This window comes from Lissotriton vulgaris, chromosome 2_1 (genome assembly GCF_964263255.1).
Source record: "Lissotriton vulgaris chromosome 2_1, aLisVul1.2, whole genome shotgun sequence".
NCBI classification, from domain to species: domain Eukaryota; kingdom Metazoa; phylum Chordata; class Amphibia; order Caudata; family Salamandridae; genus Lissotriton; species Lissotriton vulgaris.
In genome coordinates this window covers 1815241668-1815269255 of record NC_141687.1, presented here as the reverse complement: position 1 = coordinate 1815269255, position 27588 = coordinate 1815241668, and the positions used below count along the sequence as shown (strand labels likewise).

The window sequence follows — 27588 nt, the reverse complement described above, 5'->3', positions numbered from 1 at the left end:
CGTTATTTTCAGAAGCACTAGAGTTTTTAATTGTAACGCTTGAGACTATTGTTGCATATATGGGAGTCGGCGTCTGTTTGTTGTTACCACTCTGTGGTGGGTTCTTTGGCCGTGAGATCTTATTATTAGTCGGCTTGGATGGACGTTTGGCTAACGTAGGGTTTTCTGAACTAAGTGTTTTTAGCATTATTTCAGCGTTTTTATTTTGTGACACTTCAAATTTCTCGACAGTTTACTCCAACTTAATAATTCTTTCGCGTATAATTCTTTCGCGTACAGGCAGCAAAAGAGACCTTAACACCTTAGCTGCGTGTAAACATTTCTCCCCAGTGCTGCGCTGTCCATTAGAACTAGTGCTGAATGGACGTTCAATGGTCGTGCGCAGCACTGGGGAGGTAGCGCTGCTGACGACCATTGGCCGTCAGCAGCACTTAAGGGGTTAATAGATGTTCCAATTGGCTCAGAAGTATGTTGTCATTTAAATTTGATAATTCAGTCTGGCATGACTGGTCTACGCTGGCCAATTCAATTTCTGCCTGCAGCTTTTTTGGCTGTGATGATACCACCGGGCTAGTTGGTAGTACTGTCTGATGGTTGGGAAATTTGTGTATCAGTTTGGCCAATCTAGAGTTGGACCAGACGTCCTTCACTGAAGGCTTATGTTTACAAACGGGCCGGGGAATTTTCCTCAATGTGGGTTTTGTTTTTTTCCCATTCCGCCTTTCAGGCTTGGTTATCGAGCTACCTTTATCAGGGACAGGATTATTTGTAGGTAGTGATATCCCAGGGTATTCATCACCTGCCCGTGCTGAGGCTATGGGTGTTGTTCTAAAGAGGAGAGGACCTGAATTATTTTCTGTGCTACAAATAAGCAAAGGGCTGCTTTACCTGCTATTGCGAGTTATTGGTGTGCTTGTGTCTGATAATGTATTTTCTCTGACTTGAATAATGGGTAGCCCTGTAAAGGATTGCATTAAAAGAGATTCCTGAGAATTTATAGTAGTGTCCGAGGTATTGATAGTAGTAGTATTATGTAATGAAAGATTGGGAAAACACAGGTTTGGCGTTAACGAGAGACGCCTCTTGGTGTTTTGTATTGCGTCAGCCACGACGCCTATTGTTTTCTGTAACATTATGTCGATAGCCGTAAGGCTAGGAAGAGGTGTGATAGGGACCACTTTATTCCTGGAGGAGGCTCTTGTAGCAATAGGAGTTTTTTTTACCTTCGTCATGGTTATTATTGGTGGGATCCTTTAAAGCGATACCTTCAGCTTAAGATCATGTCTTTTGGATACAAGTATAGTACTGTACGTACTGCCAAGAAAAGGAAAGGTTAAAGAACAGTCACCTTATGCCGTCTTCTGCCTGGCTAGTTAAAAGGGAGGTGGCCCGTCCCGTCCTCCTTGGTCCTCTGAGGGCCACAGAGGGCCCGCCCTTTGCCCGGGCTTAGCCCAGCGCAGACCCGCGCGCGATCCCGCGACGTGGGAACTGCTGCTGTTTTTGTCACTCCTCCGGGCCGCTGAAAGCAAACAGCGGCGGCGGGGGGACTCGAGTTAGTGTTTGGTGTTTTTCGCCGACCTCCAGGCACAGGAATCAGGTAAAGAGAGGTATTCTCTCCAGGCACCGCAAGTTAGGGAAAGTTAGAGGACACCCAACAGCAACGAATCACAGTGCACGAGGATGGATCACTACAGTTGGATACCCTGGGGGATGGGGATGAGCCTAACACCGACATAGAAGTATGCTAACAGTGTATAAAGACATTGCCGGTGTATTAAGACTGTAGTTGTCTGCCCGCCTGGCGGAGCTGGTCTGCTTATAGCGGCATTTAAATATGTGTGAGATGTGGTGTGAAGGGTACTGGATACATGGGATTAAAGCCTTACTTGTTGCCCCTGTTAGGCTGTTAGGGATGCTGTGCACGTCTGGCCTGAGCGGAGGCTGGGCAGTTTCGACTGTGATAATTGCCGACTATTGTCCGTGGGTGGGGCAGTTTTGATTCAAGTTTTGGGATAAATATAAGTTGTGTTATGCAAATGGGTTGGTTGAAACACTTGAGCGATAGATGCAGCGACGCAGTTAGTCAGAAAACGCACGCAAAAGACTATGGCGAGAAAGGTAAAGTTACCTTGGTTGGCATGCCAGAGGGCTGGGTACCTATGCTGAGTGACATAGAGTCCTTTCGTTCCATAAGGGGCATAATATAATGATTGCATGCCTACAGGAAACACATTTGGATGACACGGGGGCTGCGAGATTGCCAAAGAAATGGAGGGGCCAGAGGTTTCATTCTTCATACTCTACCTACCTACCCCTAGCATAGCGTTCCACTATGCTAGGTGAACGCTGATATAGATGGCTCCAGGAACACCTTTTATGCTCCAGTATATGGAAGTTGATGTTGGGGGCTGATATGTGTTCCTAAGGGAGTAACTTGACGGAAAAGACATAAACATGCCCCGATACTGACGATCTTTCCTTTTTCTATGATGCAGGAGCTGAATACCGAGGACTTGGACTCCCCACTTATTTAGTTGAAAATTTTAATTGTGTTCTTGACCCTGACTTGGACAGGCACCCACCTAGAGGGGGCACCACCCACGTATGACAAAGCAATTGCAAAAAGTGATGCATGAGTTGGGTCTGAGGGATGTCTGGAGGATTCGACACCTGACACAGAAGGTATACACGTGTTATACGCCAACATATAACACGTACAGTACACTGGATAGGGTCTTAGTAATGGAAACTCCTGCATTATTAGCAGCAGTTATAACCCAATTAGCACGATTTGTGTTGGACCATGCACCAGTGTGCTGTGTAGTACAATGGAATATCAGGGAGCAAGGCCCACGAGGCTGGAGGCTCCCATAGGACCTTTTGGAAGACCAGGTGGGCAGGGAGGCGCTTTCAGAAGCTTTAACAAATTACAAATCTCTTACTTGGAACACCACTTATAGCAGAACCACTGAGTGGGATGCCTTGAAGGCTGTGGTCAAGGGGCAGAAATGGGATTAACATATGGAGTATGAAGGCAACTGCAATGCGAGCTACGCGATAAAGAGGTCTCATGGGTAGAAGTTCTGACAGGTATGCAGGGACAGGAGGATGCCCAGGAGCTGGAGCATATGCTGCAAGTGCAAGAATCAGATATATGGGATAGGCTGGGCAAATACACACTTACTAAATACAGGCAATTGCTGCATGCACAGGGAGATAAATCCGGTCATCTGTTAGCATGGATACTGTGCAGGGAACAGGCGACCCATTGATCACCTGTATAAGTACACAAACAGGAGAAATGGTCCACTCAAGGCTGGATATTCTGGAACAATTTAAGCAGCATATGCAGAAGGTATATGCATCTAACCTGCTGGTCAGGCCTGAATGCTATACCCCATTCCTGGAGGGCCTCCAACTTACGGAGCTTACTGCGGAGGCTAGTCAGGAGCTGGAAGAGCAATTGACAACTGAGGAAATGGCAGAGGCCATAGCAGACATGCCCGGGGATAAGGCCCTGGGAGGAGATGGATTCCTGAGCGAATTCTATGAGGCGTATTCGGCAAACCTGGTTCAGCTCCTGTTACAAACATTCAATCAATCCTTTGAAAACAGGGTATTGCGGGCAACAATGCGTGAGGGAGAAATATGTATGTTCCCCAAACTGGGTGGAAATAGTCAGGGGCCTTTGGCATACAGACCACTCACAATGATTAACACTGATGTGAAAAGTGCTGGCTAAGAGGCTGGGCCCGCACATGGGCCATTTGGTCCATGAGGACCAGTGTGGCTTTATCCCGGGTGGTAACACGAGTATGAATATTCTGTGCCTGGTCCACATAATGCATGAGGCATAGATGAATGCTGAGGAGATGGCACTAGTACCAATTGAGCTTGAAAAAACATTTGATACAGTGGATTGGGGGTACCTGCAAGAGGTGTTGAGAGTGGCGGGATTCAGGCCTCGCTTCCGCAAGTGGGTTCAGATACTGTATACAAAGCTGAGTATCAGGATTCGGCTGGGTCAGACTAGGTCCACACAGTGGTTATTAGAACGGGGTAAGCTGCAGTGGTGCCCCCTGTCCCCGTTGCTTTTTGCCCTTACCAAAGAGCCTATGGCGGTGTGGGCCAGACGGCATCTTGCTAGATGGGGAATTCGACTGGGGAATGTCCCTCACCTGGTTTCACTATATGCTGATGATGCATTGTTCTATGTTGAGTCCCCTCGGACAGCGATCCCAGAACTGGTGCAGCTGTTGGATCAATTTGCAGAGTATTCAGGCTTGCGCCTTAACAGGCTTAAGTCATTGGTGTTCCCGCTGGCTGGACTGAAGGGATAGAGCGCTGAGGAGTTGTCCAATTTAGGGCTGAGATGGGAAATAGGTCATTTCCTTTACTTGTGAATACAGGTAGCGCATGAGGATGTTCAAATTCTTCTTCTGAATATATTCAAGGTATTGGATTCCTGAAGCGCTAGGTAGCATTCTGAAAAATACTGCTGCTGTCCTTAATGGGCAGAATTGGGGTGGCAAAGATGGTGCGTTTGCCTCATTGCCTTTATGCGTTACAGAATTCAATATGTAATATTCCCATGTCGGTATTTCGGTAACTGAGATACATTTTGGTCTCCCTATATTGGGCGGGGAAATGCAGCAGAGTGGCATTGCAGGTCCTTTCCAGACTTTATGAGGGGGGGGACTAGAGGCGCCCAGACTGGATTTATTAGGGAAACAGAGTTTACAACGCTGTCAATACCACACAGGGGTGGTAACAACGCGGTTATTAGAACAACCGCGTTGTTACCTCGCCTGGCATTACATTGCAAGATGCTTCAACGACTTGCAATAGGTGGCGTGCAACACTAGGGAATGTGTTGGGTTTTAAATCCAACACCTTCCCTGCTGTTGCGCTAACTGGAGTAGGAATAGTAATTTATACTATTCCCAAGTCCAGGGCGCCACCTAGTGCAAGTCGTTGAAACGAATTGCGATGTAATGCCACTCATGGTAACCACGCGGTCGTTGTAATGGCCGTTTTGTTACCTACTGCGTAGTAATAGCACGCTTTGTAATGTGCTACATCCACTTATACTATTACACAGCGCACCTTCAGCATGCGGCGCAGTGGCTGGACGAGAGAGACAACTGGAAGAAGCGCCTGCTTAGTGGACAAGTCCAGCCGGAGAGTCGTCCTGATGTGTTGATGGCGGGGGCGGGCTCAGATCTGCCGTATGCTGTCAAACAGATAGCATTCTTATGGCAAAACTGTGTGGAACACGTGCTAGGAAACGCCCTATTTCATCGGGAGTTAAGTATTTGGTTCTTGGTCCCAGTGTGTAAAATGGACGAGAATTTGTCCTTTCGGGCTTGGAGGGAAGGCGAGGGTCAGGTACTCGCGGATTTATATAGGAATGACACTTTCATTACATTCGAACAGCCGTCAAGGGTTTTGATCTGGGACGAGGACAGTATTTACAGTATGTGGGTCTGATGGAGCTAGCTAGGGTTAAAAGGCCCACATATCTGAACATGCCTCAAGCAACCGAGACATGGGATGTGTTGATCACATGTGGTAGTGGACTCAGATTAGTTTCACTGTTATAATGGGTTATGAGGATGGACTCTGGGCCGCTGGGCCACAGGGCAAGGGATGCATGGAATGAGGATCTGCAGGTCCCTTTGTCAGAAAAGAATTGGGAGAATGCATGTGCATTGACGCGTAAAGTATCCTGTAACATGTGATTACAATTGATACATTATAATTTCCTGCAGAGGGTGTACATGACTCCTGTGAGACCGCACTGTATCAATCAATCATGACATTTGTATAGCCCGCTACTCACCCGGAAGGGTCTCAAGGCGCTAGGGGAGAGGGGTCCGTTACTGCTCGAAAAGCAAGGTCTTGAGTTTCCTCCTGAAGGGGAAATGGTCCTGGGTTAGCCGAAGGTGGATGGGGAGGTAGTTCCATGTCTTGGCTGCCAGGTAGGAGAAGGATCTTCCTCCGGTGGTGGCTCTGCGGATGCGTGGAACGGCGGCGAGGGCGAGGCTGGTCGATCGTAGCTGGCGGGTGGGCGTGTAGAAGGTCAGGCGGTTGTTGAGGTACTTGGGGCCCTGGTCGTGGAGGGCCTTGTGTGCATGGGTAAGGAGTCTGAACGTGATCCTCTTGCTGACGGGGAGCCAGTGCAGGTCTCTCAGGTGGCCGGATATGAGGCTGTGTCGGGGGATGTCCAGGACGAGTCGTGCGGAGGCGTTCCGGATGCGTTGGTGTCTTTTCTGAAGTTTGGCTGTGGTTCCGGTGTAGAGGGCGTTTCCATAGTCCAGTCGGCTGGTGACGAGTGCCTGGGTGACCGTCTTCCTGGTTTCGGTGGGGATTCATCGGAAGATCTTTCGGAGCATGCGCAGGGTCTTGAAGCACGATGATGAGACGGCGTTGACTTGTCTGGTCATCGAGAGGGAGGAGTCCAAGATGAAGCCCAGGTTGCGTGCGTGGTCCGTTGGCTTGGGAGTGGTGCCCAGGGCAGGGGGCCACCAGGAGTCGTCCCAGGCGGAGGGCGATGACCCAAGGATGAGGACTTCCGTCTTGTCTGAGTTCAGTTTCAGGCGGCTGTTCTTCATCCACTTGGCGACGTCTTTCTTCCCTTTGTGTAGGCTGGTTCTGGCGGAGGCGGGTCGTTGGTGAGGGAAAGGATCAGCTGGGTGTCTTCGACGTAGAAGATGATGTTGGAGTTGTGTTGGCGTGCGATGGCTGTGAGTGGGCTCATGTAGACGTTGAAGAGGGTGGTATAGATCTAACTCGACCTCATGAATGCCCTAGAAGTCACGGGGACCGAGTGGGATTCTTGCATTTGGCATGTGAATGTCCGGAGGTGCTGCAATATTGGAATAGTGTGGTGGCAGAGGTTTGTGGGCGGGGTGCGTATCCAAGTGGAGGCCAATCCAGTGCAGTGTCTTTTGGGACGGACACCAAAGGATAGGAAATGTGAGATGGCCTATAAATTGCTACAATTAGTTTTGGTGCTGGCCAGACGGCGGGTAGCCATATGCTGGATGAGCTCAAGAGTACCGACATTAGAGGGGTGGATGAGGGATGTAGACGAGTGGTCCCTTGCTGAAGAGCTACATATGAAGGCTTGTAGAAAGGACGACAAATTAGCAGAGGACGTCGCAACGTATTTAGTGAAGTATGCAGAACATTACTTAATCCAACGGGAAATGGAAATGAACAAACTGACACTTCAGATAATGATAGCGATATGTAATGTAAAAGTTTTATTATTATGTTGACACATGGTATGCTGGTAGAGGTATCCGCATTTTTTCATTTATTATGATATGTACCGCATTGTGTTTCCTTTTATCATAATTGATGTGTCGCTGGTGATAAGCTCCTTCCGAGAAATGTCTTGATAATGATCGCTTTGTAGATATGTGTACAACCGATCTGTTGGGGTTTAAAGCTCAATAAATAAAGTTGTTAAAAAAAATATATATACAACTGAGATAGAGAATGGTGAGAACATGCAAAAAAAGTACAGACTCACACGGTTCAGTGATAGATTACCTTTGCTACAGATGTAGAGCTATTAACTACCACTGGTGCTGGCAGGGTCGATATAGATTGACAGATTATTGGTAGTACGAGTAAGATTGATAGCTGTGATCAATAATTATTGGTATAGATGGGATTGATGTAGGGGTTTCGATTACGCGTTGTACCATATGGTTATTGCTTAGCCGTGTTACAACAGGGATTAATGTATGTGGTGGCATGTATTGTGATTATTACTGAATGGTGGTGCGTAGTGTGGGGTGATAGATATAGGCTGTTCAATTATCCTTGCTACAGATTGCATTTATATTTGGTTAACAATTATCCTGGGTACACATAGAGCTGCTGAATAGTTAGCAAGTATCCTTGCAGAAGTGACATTGATGTAGCACAAATGATCCCTAGAACAGAGTAGGCTCAACATAGAGTAACTGGTTTTCCCTTACACAAGAGGGATTGATGTAGGTTCAATGGTTAGCATTAGTGCGGGGCTTGGTGGGAGCGGGGTGACAGAGGGTAATACATTTCCTTGATACAGGTGGAAATGATTGCGTAGATGGATTGACTTGGGAAAAGCCACAATTCGAGTTTGTTTACTCGCTATCTTTAGTGTAGGTGGGAGGTGTATTTCCCTTGAGAGGAGAAATCCACACCCACATGTGCTGTGGGGTCTGTGCAGACTGCAACGAAAATGACACAACTGGCAAAGGTCTGAACATGCAGGTCAAGCAGCATCAGTTTTTATTAACACGCGTATCAAACTCCTAAAAAAGAGTGCTGCATATTTTCATGCCTCGTGTCATAAATTATCAAGTGAGGTTTAGCACTGGAGAACAAGATAGCTGATGATGGTATTCAACACCGGTCTGATTTACTGCCACGCGTGTGTTCGTAGTGCCCATGGCTAAGCTAGTTCTTAGAACCTTACTGTCAGGCCACTTCTTCGGATCATGTGTGGCTTAAGATCAATTAGGCAAAGTGGCAATACTTGTGTTCAGTACTGACGCTGGCCTTGGAAAGGCAGGAAGCAGGTACTACTACCAGTCATTGGATTGTCAAGTACCTGTCCTTTAGGCTTTAACTTTCATTGGGTAGCACGGTCAAACAGCCAAGGTTTATTCTTGATGGGTGATGTGCAGCAGAATGCCTTGTTCAGGCAGCACACCCTGCTAGTGGCAGACAATGTGCAATACAAGTGCATCATGGTTATTCACGATGGAAGTCACTGGTCACGCAGGCCGGCAGCTTGGACACTTCCGATTTCAGTTTGTTATGGCCTTCTGTCCTCCAAGGGGCGATGCTCTAAAATACTGGACTTGGGCCCTGGGTAGAAGACCCCTTCTCTGCTTCAGGAGCAGGAGAAACGTCTTTTCCTCAGTCCTTAGGGAGCAGTCTTTATCAGTGGCGGCTGGTTGAATATAAAAGTGATAGGGCATAAAACGAATTAACAATTTTTTGTGTGTGAGCGAGGGTAATAACTATTGTAGACTGTGCCTCATGTGTGATGTTAGCCACTGATAAAATACAACTTGAGGAATTCTCTACTGTAAATTGTTCACGCATTTCGCTATCAAATGAAGTTGCTATTTTTAAAAGTTGTAATCTTTGAAAATATTTTGGGCATATTATATGTTTGTGTAAATGTAATGTAATATTGTGTGTTTTATTTAAAATTATGTACATTGTTCAATATTTTAGTTTTCGTTATTTTTATGTTTCCTAAGTTTTAATGTGTAGGCAATATTTCTTATTTCTTTAATTTTGTTTACAATATTGTTGTGTTTCAAAAAAAAATCTTTAATCTTTTTGTCATCAATAGCTTATATCGACTACAGTGGCAGTTGGATTCCAAATAATGAACCACTCAGTTTCAAAGTTGCCCAAAGTTCAAGGCCAATCGTGACAAAGTGCATTTTCCTTTGAGGAATGCAGCAGTTCTACATCAAATAGCCATGTCCCAGCTGTCATATTCTCACAGGGCCTCATTTATGCGGTCCTTTACGGCGCCAGAACGTCACATTTTGTGATGCTCTGTGGCGCTGCTCCATATTTATCAGGCAGCACATAGCCACTTTTTTTGGCATAATGCTGCCTCATAAAAATTATTCCCTTTAAAGGAGTTTTTTGCATTGAATGGTAGTGCAATAGGTGTTGCAGGGGGCGTTACCAGCAATATCCAAGGCTTTGGATATTGCTCTAGATTTACGAGAAATCGTATATCTGTGGCAGCACCAACAAACGTACGCCTCCCCAGTGGAGGTGTAAGGAAGGCACAACAATGAGACATATCTTTATTTCTTCTCAATTTTCCTTTTTCTATTTGTGCGTCATTCTGCAACACGCTAGAAAGAGGATTGTGATAGCTTTTGTGCAGGAAGGTTTCACTTCTTCAGGCCCGGACTGACTACCGGGCAGTTTGGAATGCTGCCGAGCTGGGGGCTGATTTCATTCATGGAGACCTGCATGTGCTTCAAAATAATTAATGCAAAACAAATTTCGTTTAGCACACGCAGGTCTCCATGAACGAAATCAGCCCCCAGCTCAGCAGCATTCCAAACTGCCCGGTAGCCAGTCCGGCCCTGCACTTCCTGCACAAAAATAATCAACCCCGCAACGCAGGCACCCATGCACCATGGTGCAAAGGTGTCTGCGTTGGTGCATGGCAGCACATTGTGTGCTGGTGCAGGGGAAAAGGACAGGAATGCGCCTTTCTGATAGATACAACACATTCCTGCCCTTTTCTTTTGCCGTAGGGCAGTGCAGCAGGAAGGCCTTCAGCACTGCCCCACAGCAAGAACTCATAAATGAGGCCCATAGAATATTGAAAGGCAAACTCTTCTGGCCAGTCATACCCTGTAGCTGTGCTCTTACCTCTTGAGATGAATAGGATACAGAATGTGGGAAATGGGTAGGTGGCCCATATCTTTGTGATGGTGCATAAGCTTTTGATCATGTCTTTGTCTCCAGTCACTTATTCAAGCGTTGCTCTTAGACGGGAACAGGCTGCTCTCCTGGAACTGGCATGTTAATTTTCCTGTGAACGAAGAAGACCATTCCTGCTCTTTAAAAGGATTTAAATTAAATCTATACTCACATACTTGGTTGTAAAATGAATTCTACAGTGGGGGGGTACAGAAAGCAGTGCAGCTGGGGTCACACAGCAGATGGGGAGGCAACTGCAAGGACTAGCGCTAAACCTTATGGAGACCCTGTTAGAAATTACCATCTTTTCCATGGCATTCTACAGATTTTTTACTTGTTTAACTGATAAATTGTTCACCATGGGACTCAGCACACTTTACTCCTGCTACCATTGGTAAAGTGCTTGTGCCCTCCCTATTAAACATGATAAAATTGGCATACACCTAATTGGCACATGTAATTTACTTATACATCTCTGACATATGGTACTACAGGCACTTATTGTGCCGCCCAGTTAAGTAGCACTGTAAAATATGTCTCCAGGCCTGCCCTTACAGCCTGTGTGTGCAGTTTTAAATTGCCATTAAGACCTGGCAAAATACACCATTTGCCAGGCCTAAACCTTCATTTTTAGTAATTGTAGGTCACCTCCAGAAGAGGCCCTGATTACCATAGGGCAGGGCAGGGCAGGGTGCATGCTATTTAAAAGGTAGGGCATATATATGTCATGTTATACATGTTATACATGTCAGGGCAAAGAAAACCTCTAAATGTGTTTTTTCACTGTAGCAAGGCTGCCTCTCCCATAGGGAAACACTTGGTCACATTATAGCAACTTACAACGCTTATTTCATTTTGGGAGCATCTAGAAAGATAATTCAAGGACTCGTTTTAATAGTAATTTACAACCTAATTTAATAGTATAATCGAATTTCATATTACTATTTCGAAAATGACACTTTAAGAAAGCTGTCATTTTCCTGCCGAAGCCAAATGAACCTTTCTGACAATGTCCAGTGTCACCTGACTGTTGAATGGCTCACAGCCAGTGGACAAAGAGCTTGGAAGTGGGATGGTGTTTTTTTCTCCCTGAGTCGGATGACCTGGAGGGCTGTGTCCAGCCCCTTGCTGAGCTTCAAATTGTCTCATGCCTGTTATTGGCAGATGTAGCTCACCCCTAAGCCTGCCTCACTTTGTCTTCCTAGTCAGCTTAGCTCCAAACACAGTGGGATGAGGGAGCTGACCCAGAACTACTTTGGAGTGACCACAAGGGAGGGTTTGCCCATTCCCACTGCCTCACCTCTGGGTGGGCATAGGGAGCTCTGACCAGGGGAAGAAGGGTTTTGCCACATTGGGTTTAGGGAAAGAGGGGTATTGTGGGATAGCTTACAGTAAAACACACAGAAAGTGCTGCAAAAGTAGGTGTGGTCTCCCCAGGAACTTTTACCGCATTGTTTAGGGAGTAGGCAGGGGTTACCCTCCACCTACAGGCAGACACTGGACATAAATGTGGCATCCCTGGTACCCTCCTCAGGACAAAACTTGGATCTGTGATTAATCAGAAGAAGGACTGCTCTGCTGTCTGAAGAATCAAAAGGAAGACTAAACCAGTTTGCTTTGAACCTAGGACCCCAGAAGTGACTCCATTGGTCTGCTGACTGACCTCCTGTTTGAGCTACAGGAACCCAACAACCTTCCAGAGATCATTCCTACAACTACTCAGTTGATCAGTTCCAACTCTACCTGCCCTGGACCCTGCTGCTTGCCTATGATGAAGTATGTCTTGACCCCCAAGTGCTGGCAGTAAGGTCATGGATCTTTGACTGGTCTCAAAGTGTACTCCTCCTAAAAGTTCATGAAACTTGTGACTTAGAAACTTTTTGTCACTTTCCTCTCTGAGAACGGACGGGGGACTAAGAGCAACCTGCCATGCCGATCCGATGGAAGTGCAACGCTGCTGGACTAAAGTTTCAGGTTGCTCCCACAGCGTTCTTCTTTGCAACAGCAAATCCGTTCAAGCAGGACTTTGCGGAGAAGGTGTCCGGCGTCGAAGAGCCCTCTACGTCGACAGCCTGTAGCCTTGTTCTGCTGGAAGTATCCGAGCTCCAAAAAAGTGACTACATCTGAAGGTAGAAATCTCACCGGGCAAATGGGTGAAAAGTATCTGGCTGGCTATGAACCTTCTCTGGGAGCGAAATTATAATTTCTCCCACTCAGAGCTTTCCTACCAAAAGTCTGTGGCTTCGCCAAGACTTCACGCAGCAGCTATCTGATGACATGGAGCCCCCTTTGGCCACAGCCTGCTGCCCAGCCCTGCTAAGGAGTTTTGACCTCCATTCCAGAGGCGAAGTTCGGAGATAGATCTTTTCACTGGGATGAACCTGGTCCCTGTGCCCAATCCATTCTACATCGTGGTCTGCCTTAACTTTTGACTTTCATCTGGTCTAGTGTGGCCAGATAACCACAGTTGGTGCTTAATGCTTTTTGACACTATTTTCAACCTTAAACTTTGAAAATCCATACTTCGGGTTCTGCTTATTGGATTTTTGTCATTTTAGTGTTATTTTATTTACTAAAATGTGCTCTATTGTTCTAAATTGGTGTGGGGGGTTTCTTGTCTTGTGTTGTCACTTTATTAATGTTTGAGTACTGGATAAATACTTTAGATATTGCCCCTATGTCAAGCCTGACTGCTTTTGGTGACAAGCTATCAGAGGGTTAAATACAGGTTTATTTATTGACTTTTGTGGTTTGCCCTGACAAGGATTGTTCTCACCCCAGATGAACTGAAGTACTGATATATGGCTACTAATTATCCTTGGTATACCTAGGATTGTGATAGGGTGATTATCTTTGGCTTAGATTGGCTTTAATGCATGGTGGCTGTTCTCATTGAGGACTCCTAGGCTTGATTAAAGTGGACTGACAATCTTTTGAAGAGGTGAGAATGATATACAGTAGTTTTCTTTTGTGGCAGTGGTGCTTTTGATGTACTGTGATCACTAAGTCTTGCTGCTGTTGAGATTCGTTTGCAGTGATCGACTGTCCTTGGTAGAAGACAAATTGCGTTCCCTTATACTTTACAAAGATGTTTTTTTATTTATACAGATACTTTATAATTGATATTGGTTGGATTAAAATAGAAGCTGAATGAGCAACGAAAGCATTATTCTCTTGGTGCTGGAGAATCAAGATGACGGCAGATGGTGGTGGTGCAGGCACACTAATTCTATTTTACCTACCACACAATCCTCTTCTTGTGGTGGTTGGAGTGGGCTGCACTGAAATGGGTTGTCTGTTTTCTTGAGCTTAGGTCTCATTACAATGTGCATCATCCTTTTAAGTCAGCTGCCAATCCCATCTGCTTTTAAATCTAAAGGGTAGGCAAAGCGTTCAAGAGGGAAACTCAGGTTCAGTGCTGATTGTAGCTAAAAAATGGTTAATCAGCAACCCGATAAACCTAAAAGTTTCTAAATCTGAACTCTTTCGACTCAACCAATTACAGTTCTACTCCTTAGGAACAGGAGTATGTTGTGAGGTTCTGGACTTTCTGTGGGTGCAAATATCTGCCGTCTTCGTCAGATCATCCATTGTCCCCTCGCCTCACAGAGCCATAGTTGTACTGGATCTTGAAAACGATATGTCTATTGGGCCTCCAAATAAAGACATAATCTGTCTAGAAAAGGTACAGGACACAGCAGCCAGACTGGTTCATAACTTGAGAAAATCTAACTGTGTTTTTGCTCATTATACTCCATCCAGTGAAACTGAGGATCATTCTTAAATCCAACTGTATTGAGCACTGAGCTGTTATGAGTGTCAGACTTTGTTCCATAGGAACATATTATTTCAGTAAAAGACATGGCAGGTTCTCAGATTTGTCGCTCTGAATCTTCTCCTGACCTTCTGTTTTACCTCTCTAAATATGACGGTCGGGCTTTTCAGAGGTGGGTCATTGCATCCTGGACATCTTTAAATGCCACCATGGTCTACAAAACACCAGCTCAGCATTGGCAAACAGCTACACACCAGGCTTTTTTTTATCTGTCTGATGATCCATGAATTCCTCCCATTTCTTCCACTTTATTTTGCTTGAAGACAACTTTAGTGCATGTACCCATAAGAAGTAAATGTCACAAAACATAACATGTGGTTAACAGATATAGTTATCGGATCATGGTGCTGTTAAAGGTTAGAAGATAAAGTTTTCTGATCAAGGATGCATTATGTTTACAAACAAGGAGGATCAGGATACTCCAAGAAAAACAACAATTCATAATACCCTGTTTGTGACCACCAGCTGATTGTGGGTAGTCTGAAAATTGCACTAAATATATAGTATACTGTATAACTGATGTAAATGTCGGACAGGGGAAAGAGGAACTGAAAGGGGCAGTTCTGGTTTTCTGGAGTTTCTGGAGTTTGTGCCCCATTCTCCAGGATACACACAGGGTCATGCAAGCCTCTTAGAGTTTCTGAACCTGGCCAGCACAAAAGGCAGTCAAATAGTGGACCTCTCATCAGAAAGATAGGGTCAACAGAACCCTGTTCTAGCTCAGGCGACCACTTGACCAGCACCCAGTCAACTAAGGGTGATAAGTTGCCTGCATTCATGCCACATTGAACGAAGCCCAGTGGGTACTGAGGAAGGACGAATGGAAAGTCTCAAAAAGGTGAGCAAATAAAGGAAATTTTGACATGTGGAGGGAGGGTGCTCACCAAGCAGGGTAACCACTTAGCGACTTGTGCTTGGGCAGCTCTCCTTTACTATCTGTTGAGGGTTAGAGAGGGCGTCTTTGTGCTCTGTGCCATGCCTGTGGATCCTCTGGGCTGTCTAGGCGCTTCTTGAAAGGCAAGGACAATAGCAGTAACCATAAGCAGGGCAGGGCCAGAACACCAGACCCTTTGCAATGTATCAGGCTAAGTCTTAGCTCAGAAGAAAGCATTCATCTCCACGTTCAGAACGCACCGCAGCAAAGGTCCATGCTGGTCTGCATTGACTGAGATCTGCTATGTGCTTGATCCTGGGTAGTTGGGCAGTGGTCACCTGCCAATCAGAGGTAGTATATGTTCTGGCGTCCCAAAAAATCTAACTTGTCATGTTAGTGTTGTACTTGCCTTGCTCTCAGAATGTACAGTTATAGGGCAGCTCTATCATAATAACTAGGTACATTTTCCAGAGATCTGCTTTGGTAGGAAACCTAGGGCCAGATATACTAAAATAGTGGCCACAAAAAGCAGTTGCAAAACGTGTCCCGATTTTTTGGAGCCACTATTTTATTTTGCGAACTGATCTATGTATTAAAATGTTGCGATCACAAATACCAATTTGTCGGGGGTCACAAAAAATATGCCTAATTAATTGCAATTTGCTGCCCCTGTAATTAGCTGCAATCACAGGGATGGTGGCCTGCAAGAGACAACAGGCAATTGTATTTGTGATTGTATTCCCGAATTTAAAACTTTAAAGCAGCCTAAGTTCCTTAAAGAACCGGGGCTGCTTCTGACAAAAAAAGACCATTCTATTTGGAAACTCAAGTGAAAGCCTGTAGGACCACTATCTACTCTTCCTGAACCTGCCTCCCTGATTCCCAAAGAGGAAAAGGTTCAAAGGCCCCTTCCCCTTTCCAAATGAGTAACACTCCCAATTTGGAATCTGTAACAGATCAATGATTTCAGACTGTAATATGGTTGCAAACATTGATACATACTGAAAAGCAATGTGAAAGGGATGCACCTAGCATTCCCCTTCCAGACTGATTTGGTAATGATTTCTAAACCTATTTTGCGATTCGAAAAACTAATTAAGAATTGCAAAACGGTTTTAGTACATATGTAAAAGGGTTTTTAGGTCGAGGACCTAAAGGCTGCGCTTGCGCAGTCTCAGGTCGGAGATTTAATGTTTTTGAGTACGGGGCTTGAACCCGCCTCTCTCCTCCATCTCTCCTCCATTGGCTGGCTTCCTAAACCAAGGCCGGCCATTGGAGGAGAGGGGCGTCACTCCAATCAAGCCCCGTCTCTTTCGGATTCGGGGGCGTGTTTTTTGCGTTCTTTCCACCTGTGACGTCATCCGTCACTCAGAACGCCAAAACACGCCCCCGATTCCGAAAATTTCAGAAGCTTGCGGGCGCCATTTTTTTTTTTGTGCCGTTTTTCTTTTTTTCTGTCACTTTGCAGACACGTTACCCGGCATCTAATGGAAACAGAAGCGAAATTGGAGGAGCTTTTGGAAACTTTAACATGCTTATTACCCTCGAGGTATGAAGCTAACTCTGAGAGCGCGCAGCGTGTGCCAAGGGGCAGGAACCTGCTCTTGTTTACTAAGCACTTCAGGAATGGATGGGAGTGATTTTAGCCGTGAAAACAGAGAGCGAGGTTTTGAAGAGGAAAAAAAGCATAAGTGAAAACTAAAAAACAGCGAGGAGGCGGGAAGATGTGATACTTTATTGGATTCTCCGTGAACTCCTTGTGAAACAGTGATTCGGGAGTTATCGAACCTGCGTGAATGTAACCTGATCTTTACGCGGCATTGGGTGCTTACAGATCTTTCCTGGTGCTCTTATGCTCGCGAGTAGTTGGCGCTCCCTACCACCTCCAGTTTTTCTCCAGTGAAACTAAGTTGGGGATCTATGCAATGGGCTGAGGTAAAAATAGCCCTCCTGTAGCCCTGCCTCGCAGCCCAGAGACAGGCCGCCAGACGACACTTCATCTTCTATCAACAACACCCAGGCGGGGGAGTGTGCGCGGCGCGCGCACTAGTCAACATTAGAAAGGTGAAAGGCGGAGCGCAGATTAAAATAATGGGAGACGATTTCCTTTGAACTACGTTGACAACAGTGGCGTAACGAAGATGCCATGGGCCCTAATGCAGGTAAGGAAATGGGTCCAGTCCCATGCCTGGTGACTAAAATACAGGCATTACTGTCGTGAAGAGGGCCCCTTGTAAATCTGGACCCAGCGCCACTTTACCTCCTGCACAATTCATAGTTAGGACCCTGCTTGACATACTAGAGTTTTAAAAGGCAGAAACATAAGCCCGCTCCTACTCCCACCCAGAGGTCAACTCTAAGGGGGGTCACCTTTCACCTCAGGGGCAACTGTGTGAGGTTGTGTGACTTAAGGATTTTTAGGAGCTCTCTTCATGGTTTGAAGAGACTTAATTTTGTGCTACACCATTGGATAAGAAGAATGCATAAGACACACACGAGCTTCCTCTGTTTTTTGGTGTGGTTAGTAGCCTTCTTCCAGCTCACTTTCTTAAATTGTTTAGGGAAAGTAAAGTTCAGTCATGGATATTACACCATAAAACCATCCTGTCCTCTGTAGCAGCCAGGCACCCAACCTACATCGCTCAAGTATTACAAAATGTTAGTGTGGAGGAATTTGCACCATGCTGCTCAATAAACTAAGTCTCCCTAACCCATATGACCCAAAAAGCTCCTACAGATATACGAGAAAACACATCATCTCAACTGAAAGAGCTTGCCATACTCAGGAGTTGAAAAATTAGGACTAGCAACAAACCCTCCACGGGTTGGTAAAATGGATGTCTGCCCAAGATTAAAGAATCCGCAGCTAGTCCTTGACTGGTGAGGACTAATGGGATGCAGTTTCATAATATAGTCAAATGCGCCAAAAGGCCCAAACCACACACTACAGAGCTTTAATTTCTACCAGAAACTGATTAATCCAGACACAAAAAACACAATTTCAAGACCTAAGAGTATTTGAGCGGGCCTTCTGATGCTCCTTCAGATCAAGAGGCGTATCAGGAACAGCTGAGCTGGCTCAGCACAGAGCGGAGGACCTTTTCTTCTTTTTTAGTAGTGTCCAGAAAGCATACATGTAACTTGAAATTTCTCGGAGGTAATATTTCAACTACAGACAGCATAAGTTAGAAACAGTGAGCACTTATGCCTCTATCTCTGTATCCCTGTTTCCGAGGTGTGCTGTCACACAACACATAATTGAATTTAGAGAAATTCTTTCAGTGCTTAATTTGTCAAAGAATGGGTGACAGGCCCTAGCTCTGCACTATCAAATATCGGCGCACAGAATGCCCAGGCTGTGTAGCCTTGAATCCATCACAGGCCTCTTTAATCCACTACCAGACACTCCATGCCCCTTCATTCATGCAGGACTGGCCTTACTGAGCATCAGGCGTTTCCCTCGGAGGCAGGAAGGGCGGCGGTGGGGGCAGTGGTGGCTGGTGACATTTGAAAGTGGTGAGGCGTAAACGTTCTGTGGGAGAGTACCGTGTCGAGCGAGCGCAGCGAGCGAGCACGACCAATGATAGGGGGGATCGGGAAAATTTTGATAAAAAACTGAAATGGTGCATTTTCAAGCAAAATTGAGAAGCAAGAAGGTTAACCACATCGGTGCGGTACGATTTACCGCCGGGTGCTGACCCCTAATGGAAACGGGCGTGGTCATGACGGAACGGTTCCGTCATGACACAGCTCAACCGATGCTCATGACGGAACCGTTCCGTCATGAGCATCGAAGGGGTTAATAAAGCAATTGTGAAAGTGCAGTTATTACATAAATAAAGGGATGTCATATAACAACAACATGGTAGCTGCTTATTCAGTATAACCACAGCGCTTCATAACAGACGACAAGATACAATGCTGCGAACCTCACAGATTTTTTTTAAATTTAAACTGCAAACAACTAAATTGACAACTAAAGAGGCCACAAACTAGCAGCATTCAAAAGTCGTAAATCAAAATTAATAATGGATGTCAAGTTGTCAACCAATGACAAGCAAAAGTAAGTGTAAATATAAAGCACCCAAATAATAACCTCTTACGGACCCAGTGACATCGGGACTCACACTGTCTTAGCGCATTATCGAATTACATAAACGGCATAATAAATTATCATGCCGTTTATGACAACATTAAGTTATTCGCTCAGAATCACACATCACGGGGAAGGGGGGACTTGACAATCGTTCTTACTGTAGGCATTTCTACTCAGCGCGCCTTCCTGTTATTTGTTGTGGCTGATCTCAGCGTGCCTATTAAGAATGACCCAGTCCCTGAAATATACCCATGGGAAAATCAATGTAAGAGAGCATTTCCAAGTGTACTCTAAATGCGGATGGGCACATGTGGAGAACAAAGTTTCATTTAAAGGGCACCAAAAAGTATTCCTTTTGGTTTCACAGTCGTGCACAAAATCCACAGTAGGCGAACTAGCCTGATTTTAGTGTATAGTATTTCAGCAAAAACAACATTCTTACACACCTTTGACATGTAACCAATCATTTAAAGGTAAAAAGATCTGTGGACATTTTTTCTTACTAACAAAGAACACATTTGGTTTTTTAATCAATATAATATATACGTCGTTATAACAGTAACGTGATATAAAATAAATGTCATTCCATAAATTGACGTTTGAACTATGAACAATAATTTGCTATACTCACATACAAGTCAAAAGATCACCACAGAGACGAAGCTAAGAAAATAAAACCTGTCGCCCGCCTCCTAGGAGGCCAAATACTCTGCATGCAGTAATCACAAGGGAAGTGAGCGGCCCCTGTATCTCAGTATTGTCTGTACCCCTGAGCACTGTCCTGTGTATCACCTGTACATACACCCCTTCGCATTGTCCTGTGTCTTACCTGCAGATACACCCCCCAGCGCTGTCCTGTGCCTCACATGTAGACACACCCCCAGCACTGTTTGTACCTCACCATTGTCTGTACCCCTCAGCACTGTCCTGTGTTTCCCCTGTACACATACCCCTCAGCCAGGGCTTTAAGTGGGCCGGGTCTCAAGGGGTCTGAGCACAGGGAGTTTTTTAAAAGAGGCCTCGAAACGGGTCTCTATTGGGCTCTGTTTTGAGCCCTGGCACAGGTGGTCCGTTTTTTTCCAGACTGCAGAGACAGCAGTTTACTGTCACTGCAGTCCGGAAAAAAAGTGCCAGGGCACAAAACAGCCAGATGTAGACCCGTTTCGAGACAAGCACATGGATGTGCGCTGCCCACACTGCTCACTTCTCACTAATGGAGAAGTTACGGCATGAGGTCATGCCAGGTGAGCTTTGTGGGGGAAGGGAAATCCTTTAGAGAGAGCCATTTTCTCTCTGGATTTCCCTTCTCTTTCTGAAACGCAAGAGCAGCAACATTGTAGTAGGGTCAACAGGGCTTGAATTGGAAGCTTTTTCAATAATATATGTAACAAGATATAGTTGCAGCTTATTTATCTTATGCAACTAATAACCATTGACAAAGCCAATAGTCCTTACTTGTTGTAGGTATGATGTTACTTATTGTATCACATATCTGGATGCAATGACAGAAACAGCAAAATACAAGTTGGGCGGCACACTATACTAAACAAAGATTTTTAGCGCAAGTGTTTAAAAGCCACGCCCCTTTGAGAGATCCCCCTGTTTTTTCATCCCACTTAAAGCCCTGCCCTCAGCACTGTCTTGTGACTTGTTTGCCTGTGCCTGGACCGTCGCCTGCAGCCCCGTCTCCCGTATCCTGTTTCCAGCGGTGCCTGTTATGTGCTTGTAAACCCTGTGCAATCCAGAAAAAGAACAAACCCTTCGTGATTCTCCAGAACCCTGTACTCTGATTCTGTAAAGTGCCATATCTCGTGAATCACAAGTCTACGAAGCGAATCTAAATTTGTAATTTTCTCGAGTTCTTCTCTTACTAGGAGCGCATGCTGGAAGGCGCGTGGAAAATACGAGGGGGCACTTGACTGACACACATCTCTCAGACACCTGACCCTGCAGCAAGCACTCGCAGAGGGGGAACACAACGCCCCGGTAGTAGTGTGTGTAGGGCTCCTCTGGGCCAGTACCCCCTCAGTACGGCCTGGGTAGGCGTCATGTATCCTCTCAGGCGCACTCTGAATGTGTACACCGAGCTACGAGGTCTCACCAGTACACGGTACCGGGTCTCTCCTGTGCAGAGTACTGGGGGTCTCTGCTTTGCACGGTATCGGGGTCTCTCCTGTGCACGGCACTGAGGTCTGTTCTGTACGCGGTACCGGGGTCTGTCCTGTGCACTGTACCGGTGTCTCTCCAGTACACGGCACTGGGTCTCTCCTGTGCACAATACTGGGGTTTTTTCCTTTGCACAGTGCAGAGGTATGTCCTGTGCACTTTTCAGAACAGATCTCCCACCCTCCGACAGCACCCCCAGCACAGATTGGGGTTCGCAGTGAATGCATCCCTCAGCCCTCAGCACAGATTGGGGTCCTCTAAATGCACCCATCACCACAATTTGCCTCCAGCCAGCAGACTGCACCCCTTAGCACACAGAGCAGCCCCCTCCCCACTGACTGAGCCCCTGAGGTGAGCCTGAGTTCTTCTTTCAATGCACCCCTCAATATAGAACCCCCCCCCCCCACCCCTAGACAACAGCTGGGGACCCTTTTGCTCGTACACCCCCTCAGCAGAGATTGCCGGGGTGGAGTGGGGGGGGTCAAGCGGGGATGGGTCGGGTGGCGCACGGGGATGGGGGGTGACGCACGGGGGGTGTTGCGCATGCGCAGGGGGGGTTGAGGGGGAAGGGGGGGTATTAAAATACATTTAAAAGATCCTACCTGAGGTCCTGAGTAGGTCCGCGCCGCCCCAAGTCCGTTGGCGCCGTCAGCCCCTATGAGCCAATCCTGGCGCTCCCAGCAGCGCCAGGATTGGCTTAGGGCACGGCTATCCTTCACCCGCCGCACTGGCTCCTAATGGGCATGCACAAACAAGTCAAAACACAAGTGCGCATGAGTGAGCACGGTGTGAAAATTCGCCCTCCATCCCCACTCATGCGCACTTGGGTTGTGCTGCTGCCTGTTGCCCCCCACTGGTCTGGCAATCATGTCAGTCAACATGACACCAGACCGCCACACCCCTTCAGACTCTGAAGGGGTGGGCGGTCCAAGGTCATGCTGACTGACATGATTGTCAGTGCTCCCTCTACGTCTTAGAACTTAAGTAAACTGAATCAGTTTAATTAAGTTCAAAGACGCCGAGGGAGCTGCGGGCGGGGGGTCTACGCCCCCACGCCCCAAAAGACGCACCACACCTGGGTGGGGGGGGCGTTGTTACTGGGGGATTTTTTTTTGTAGGAGTGCAGCAGTTTTAAAAGCAGCCGCTGCAGAGTTCCTTGTATATCCAGAAGTTTTCAGGCAACAGTAACAATGATAAGATAACTACAGTTATTAATGTACCATATCGGTGCTGCTCAGACAAAATTTGCTTGGGCTGCTTTGGGTTCCCAGTCCGGCCCTGCATTCATCTCACTCTTGTGGGTTCCTGCTTTCTCCCTTTGTGACAGTTTCATTTTGTCCTTCTTTTGCCTTTGTGGGTTTTTCCATCACTTGCTCTTGGGAAGTATCTGAAGTGGGAAATATCTGAAGGGGGAAATACTGGGCACCAAAAATGAGTGCCTGTGGCCCCCAACGACTGAAATAAGCACTGGGTTAGGCACATAAAAACAGGCACTCAGTTCTACTGTGAGCCAGCACGGCTGTCAATGATACAGCTCCAAAACAGCAAAGTCCAGGATTCCATCAACAATAACTTAGAATCATACCCTTTTATCGTCCTGTCATGGCTCCAACCTGCATTCTCTGCATTCTGCTAAATGATGGCGGGGTAGTTATTGATTATGGCTCATAGAAAGAAAGCTTCTGATTTTCCTGCTGAGCTCTATGCCCATACCAATGTCTGAAATTATTATTTCCTTTACTAGAAATAGATGAAAATTTCACGATCTGCTGCCTCGCAGGCAGCATTCCAAAATACCCGATTGTGTCCCATCACCAGCCTCACATTTCCCATCACAATACTGGAAAAATGAGGCCACAAGACATCTCCAGGAATTTATGGAATTGAAACAAATAGTATGACCCCGTGGACTATGGCAAATGGTTGAAAAAGCTTAAGGAATTAAGTGGATTGTCAGAACCAGGCTCGGATGAATATGATCATTCCTCTATGGCTGTAATTGAAGGTATGAATCAAATCATCTGAATCGGCATCATAAATATTGTATCTTTTATCCTGCCTGTTTCTTCACTATTTACATACATGCTCTAGTGCAGCTTATAGAGCATTTCCAGATAAGCCTCTAGTTGAGTATAAACCCATTATGCTGGTGGAACTGATGTATTATAATTATTCTTGGCCTGCAGTCGCTGAAGCATGGTGCAAACGATCCTTACTATATTCAGGACTCACACTATGTGACCAGTTATCCTTGGTACTACAGCGCTGTGGCTCTCCACACTGCTCCATTCCAAACGAGCTATCATCTCGGACCACAGAATGTCCGCGGGGAGAACTAACCCAGCAAACTCAGTTGAGTTTGCCTTTATGTCTTCCAGCAGCTGTCGTCTGCCTATGGCAGTAAGGTCGTTCCCACCCAGGTGAATCACAATTCTAGTCTATTAGCATTTATATAGCGCATAGCTACCCGTAGGCATCCCAGCATCCTAATGGTGTCCAGTCTCCCGAGTGACTCCCTGGCCCTGTGCAGCAGCTGTGCTAATCTCATCCCATCCAGACCAGTTTTGTGTAGCTAAATCACTCCCTTTTGTCTCTGTGACCCCACCCATTGCTGGGCCCTTGTACGAATGCCCCTGGAGCTAGACCGTTCGCATGCGCTCGAATCCCCCTGTTGGAAGAGAAAGAGTAGTGAATCCTAATTTGTTGCTGGCCTGATGTATGCCATGAAGGCCTTCGAGCTCCACCTGCACAGCCTTCCGAATGCATCCCCCCTCAAGCAATGTGATGCTGCTGTTGTGGTTGCCCCTATGCCAAATGAGTGGGTGCTGAAGCGCCGTAGGGGCAAGCCTGCTATTTCCAGGGCTTTCTTCGTTACACGGTCGTGAACTGAAACATGCTTAAGAAGGTCCCATGTTGGTACAACAACAGAGGAGACTCATCCGGGGGCATTACTCGTATATAGTCTTGAGTCAGGCACACATGGCAACATTTTGATGAGGGAAGGCAATCGGTGCGGGACAGCTCATCTCTGGCCGCCTGATCTGTTTTTAATCACCTAAGCCTCAGTACCATATGGTCATCACCCGTGCATGAATCACAGAATTTCAGGCAGGAGTGGCTCCCATCTGTCCTCGATGAAGTTACAACCTCACTGACTGTAAGCTCCCAAAAATGCTATTGAAAAGGCTGCTTTGAAGAGGGCCTGAAAATGGCTTGTAAACACGGATGTTTTGCTATTAGCCTGTCAAAGTTAATGGGGAGTCTATCGCCTTAATCTCTGTTCATGCACCCCCACCCTTCTATCATCACCCTGCAGTCGAAGGAGTTTGTTGGTTCATTCCTTGATTGGATCTTCGTGTAGTAGGCCACGCAGTTTTATGCACCTGAGCCAATACCTTGCTATTTCCATTGGTGAATGCTCACAGTATGAACTTCTCCAGCCCCAAAGATTGTCTGCCCACCGCTAAGATCCTCTAAACCTGTTGCTTGCTGGTAGAGTGCCCGGCACTAATGGTATTTGCTGCTTATCTTGGGTGCTAGGGCCCTGCCGGCCAGCATTGCTAAGTCAGGTCTAACAGGTCCCATAACTTGATCATCTCCCAGTCTGCCTGTGGCTCCCACTGCTGAAACCTGGACCACTGTTGCTTTCTGCTGCTCCTGTGTGCTGGGTTGGGTCTCCCCCCTTGGGTGCTTGTGTCCCTAAACTCCTCGCCCTCAACGCTACCGTCACTGCTGGTAGATGGTGTGGGAGCCTGCCGCCTGTCTGGGCACCGCCGTTCTGGCTGCAGGTGCTGCTGTGGCGGGCTGAGTGCGCTCCTGCGAGCCGTTGCATGCCAAGTTCCTCTGTTGGTCCTTTGATAGTTGCTGACCTGCATCTCTTCCCATATGTTTCTTCCTGCTTGGTGTGTGGCCCTTAACACAGAGTAATGTTCTGGCCCCCTTTCAACCCCTGCCAGTCCCCCTTGGTCAGCATTCAGCTGCAAAGTGGGTGCCCTCGTTGTACCCATTGCGCTAATGGGCAGCCTTTTGATGCTGCCTCCATGGAGCTTGTCCCTCACCACAGCTCATCTCCGTCATCCTCTTAGTGCCGTCCATGGCTTCCTGACCGATCTACCTCGTCAGGCAGCCACGTCCCTGGGTTGTCCATGTCCTTGGGCTGTTCCAGTTGGGTCACCAACGCGGGACCTCTTTACTCATGTTCAGAGTGTTGGGACAATGTTCGTGGTGAGCAGATGACCGCTGCCCCGCTGACCTCACCTTTTAAATTTGTGGGATCACGCCCTCTCTTACACATTGGGCAATTTAAGCTACTCCGACCAATGCTGCAAGCAGATTTTTGCTGGCTGTAAATGTGTAGGGCGGGATCAGGAAGGGGGATCCACAGGCCGGCATACCCATCCTTTGGGGGGGAGGCTATACACTTGCCCCCCCTTTTCCCCAAGCTTTAGCTCTTGGTATCACGTCTGGCCATGTATTCCAGTGTAAGCAATTGGTCCTCCTCTGGTCCGACTTCTCCTCCCCAGCCCACTACTCTTCTCCCTGGCCACAGGATCGCTTACCGGTGCCTCTACCTGCAAAATAGAGTACAATGGGGACACCAGCTCTTTGAAGGATGCGGAGTACTCCACTGTGGTATATGCCATTTTCCCCCAAGTCAACACCATCAAATATGTTATGGGCTAAACCAGGATTGTCCAGACGCATTAATTAGCTTAAAATCTAGTCTATTGGAGCAAGATACACCTATTGTTTTAGGAGGTGATTTTAATTTAGTTTTTGATTCGAACCTTGATCGTTCTTCTAGGGCTGTCTCTCTCTCTCTACCTAAATCGAAGAGAGAACTTAAAACTATCATGAAAGAATTTAGTCTCTTAGACGTATGGAGAGTCAAAAACCAGAAAAATAGGGATTACTCATTTTACAGCCACAGGCATAAACATCATTTGCGTATAGATTTTTTCTTAATTGATCAAGAGCTCTAAAGTCACAACCACTTCCTATGTTCCAGCAATATTATCGGACCACTCAGTAGTAACCCTGTCTATAAAGATTCCGCAGGGAGGGCAGGTCAGAAGGGGGACATTAGACAGATCGATACTACAACAGGAGGAAATCAAGGGAGATCTGAGGAGACAGATGGAGGAATATTTTATGTTTAACAAGGCCACCGCTCCAGAACAAATAGTGTGGGAAGCTTTCAAGACTTACTTAAGGGGTCTATTTACCACTATAATGATAAAGAGAAGCAAGATTAGAAAGGAAACAGAGAGGAATTCATTACAGGAGATCAAGCAAAAAGAGCAACAGCTGCAGAAGGCTTCACTCGAACAACATGCTAACATACACATCCTACAACAAGAGTTAGAAAATTTGAAAGCGAAATATCAGGCGAATCTTGATAAGGTTATCAAAGTAAAATTGGATTCAAGTAAACTTCGCAACTTCTCATATGGGGAAAAATGTGGCCGCCTTCTTGCATGGAAGGCTAGGTCTGATAGAGCAAGAAATGAAATCAACGGCCTCAGAGTGCAAAGTTCTGGAGATGTCTCCTATGCTAATGAGGTAATATCGGAAGAGGCAAGAAGATACATGCAGACCCTATATTCCGAAACCAAGGATAAATCTAATCTGGATGTAGATGGATGGTTGGAGGGGGTCAGACTTCCGCAGTGTCAGGAGGACGACTTTGACTTTGTAAGATCTGAGATAAAAGAGGGGGAAGTACATAATCAGATGAAGAAGATGGCAAAAGGAAAAGCTGCGGGCCCGGATGGACTCGCTGTGGAGGTATATCAAACTGGTGCGGAGATAATTGTCCCAGTTCTCACTTCTCTGTTTAACAAAATATATCTGGCTGGTGAACCTATTCCAAAGACCTGGTTGGAGGCCTCAGTTGCTTTGATCCTGAAGCCGAATAAGGACCCCCTGACTATTGAATCATATAGGCCAATCTCGCTGCTGAACACTGACTACAAAATTTTTGCAGGAGTCTTGGCGGCGAGGCTGGCCAAAGTAATTAAAACTATCGTGCATGAGGATCAGAGGGGTTTCATGCCAGGTAGGCAGATTAACGAGTTGACTTTTCAGGCCATTACAGCAATAGACTATGCTACTGATAAGAAACTTCCGTTGACCATTGTAGCAATA

General features: G+C 46.4%; 1 protein-coding gene across 1 annotated transcript in view; it reads left to right on the top strand.

Moving 5' to 3' along the window:
• The window catches only part of MINAR1 (membrane integral NOTCH2 associated receptor 1), a 283103-nt gene that overhangs the window by 86053 nt on the left and 169462 nt on the right, over positions 1–27588 (top strand). The gene's annotated exons all lie outside the window — the stretch shown is intronic.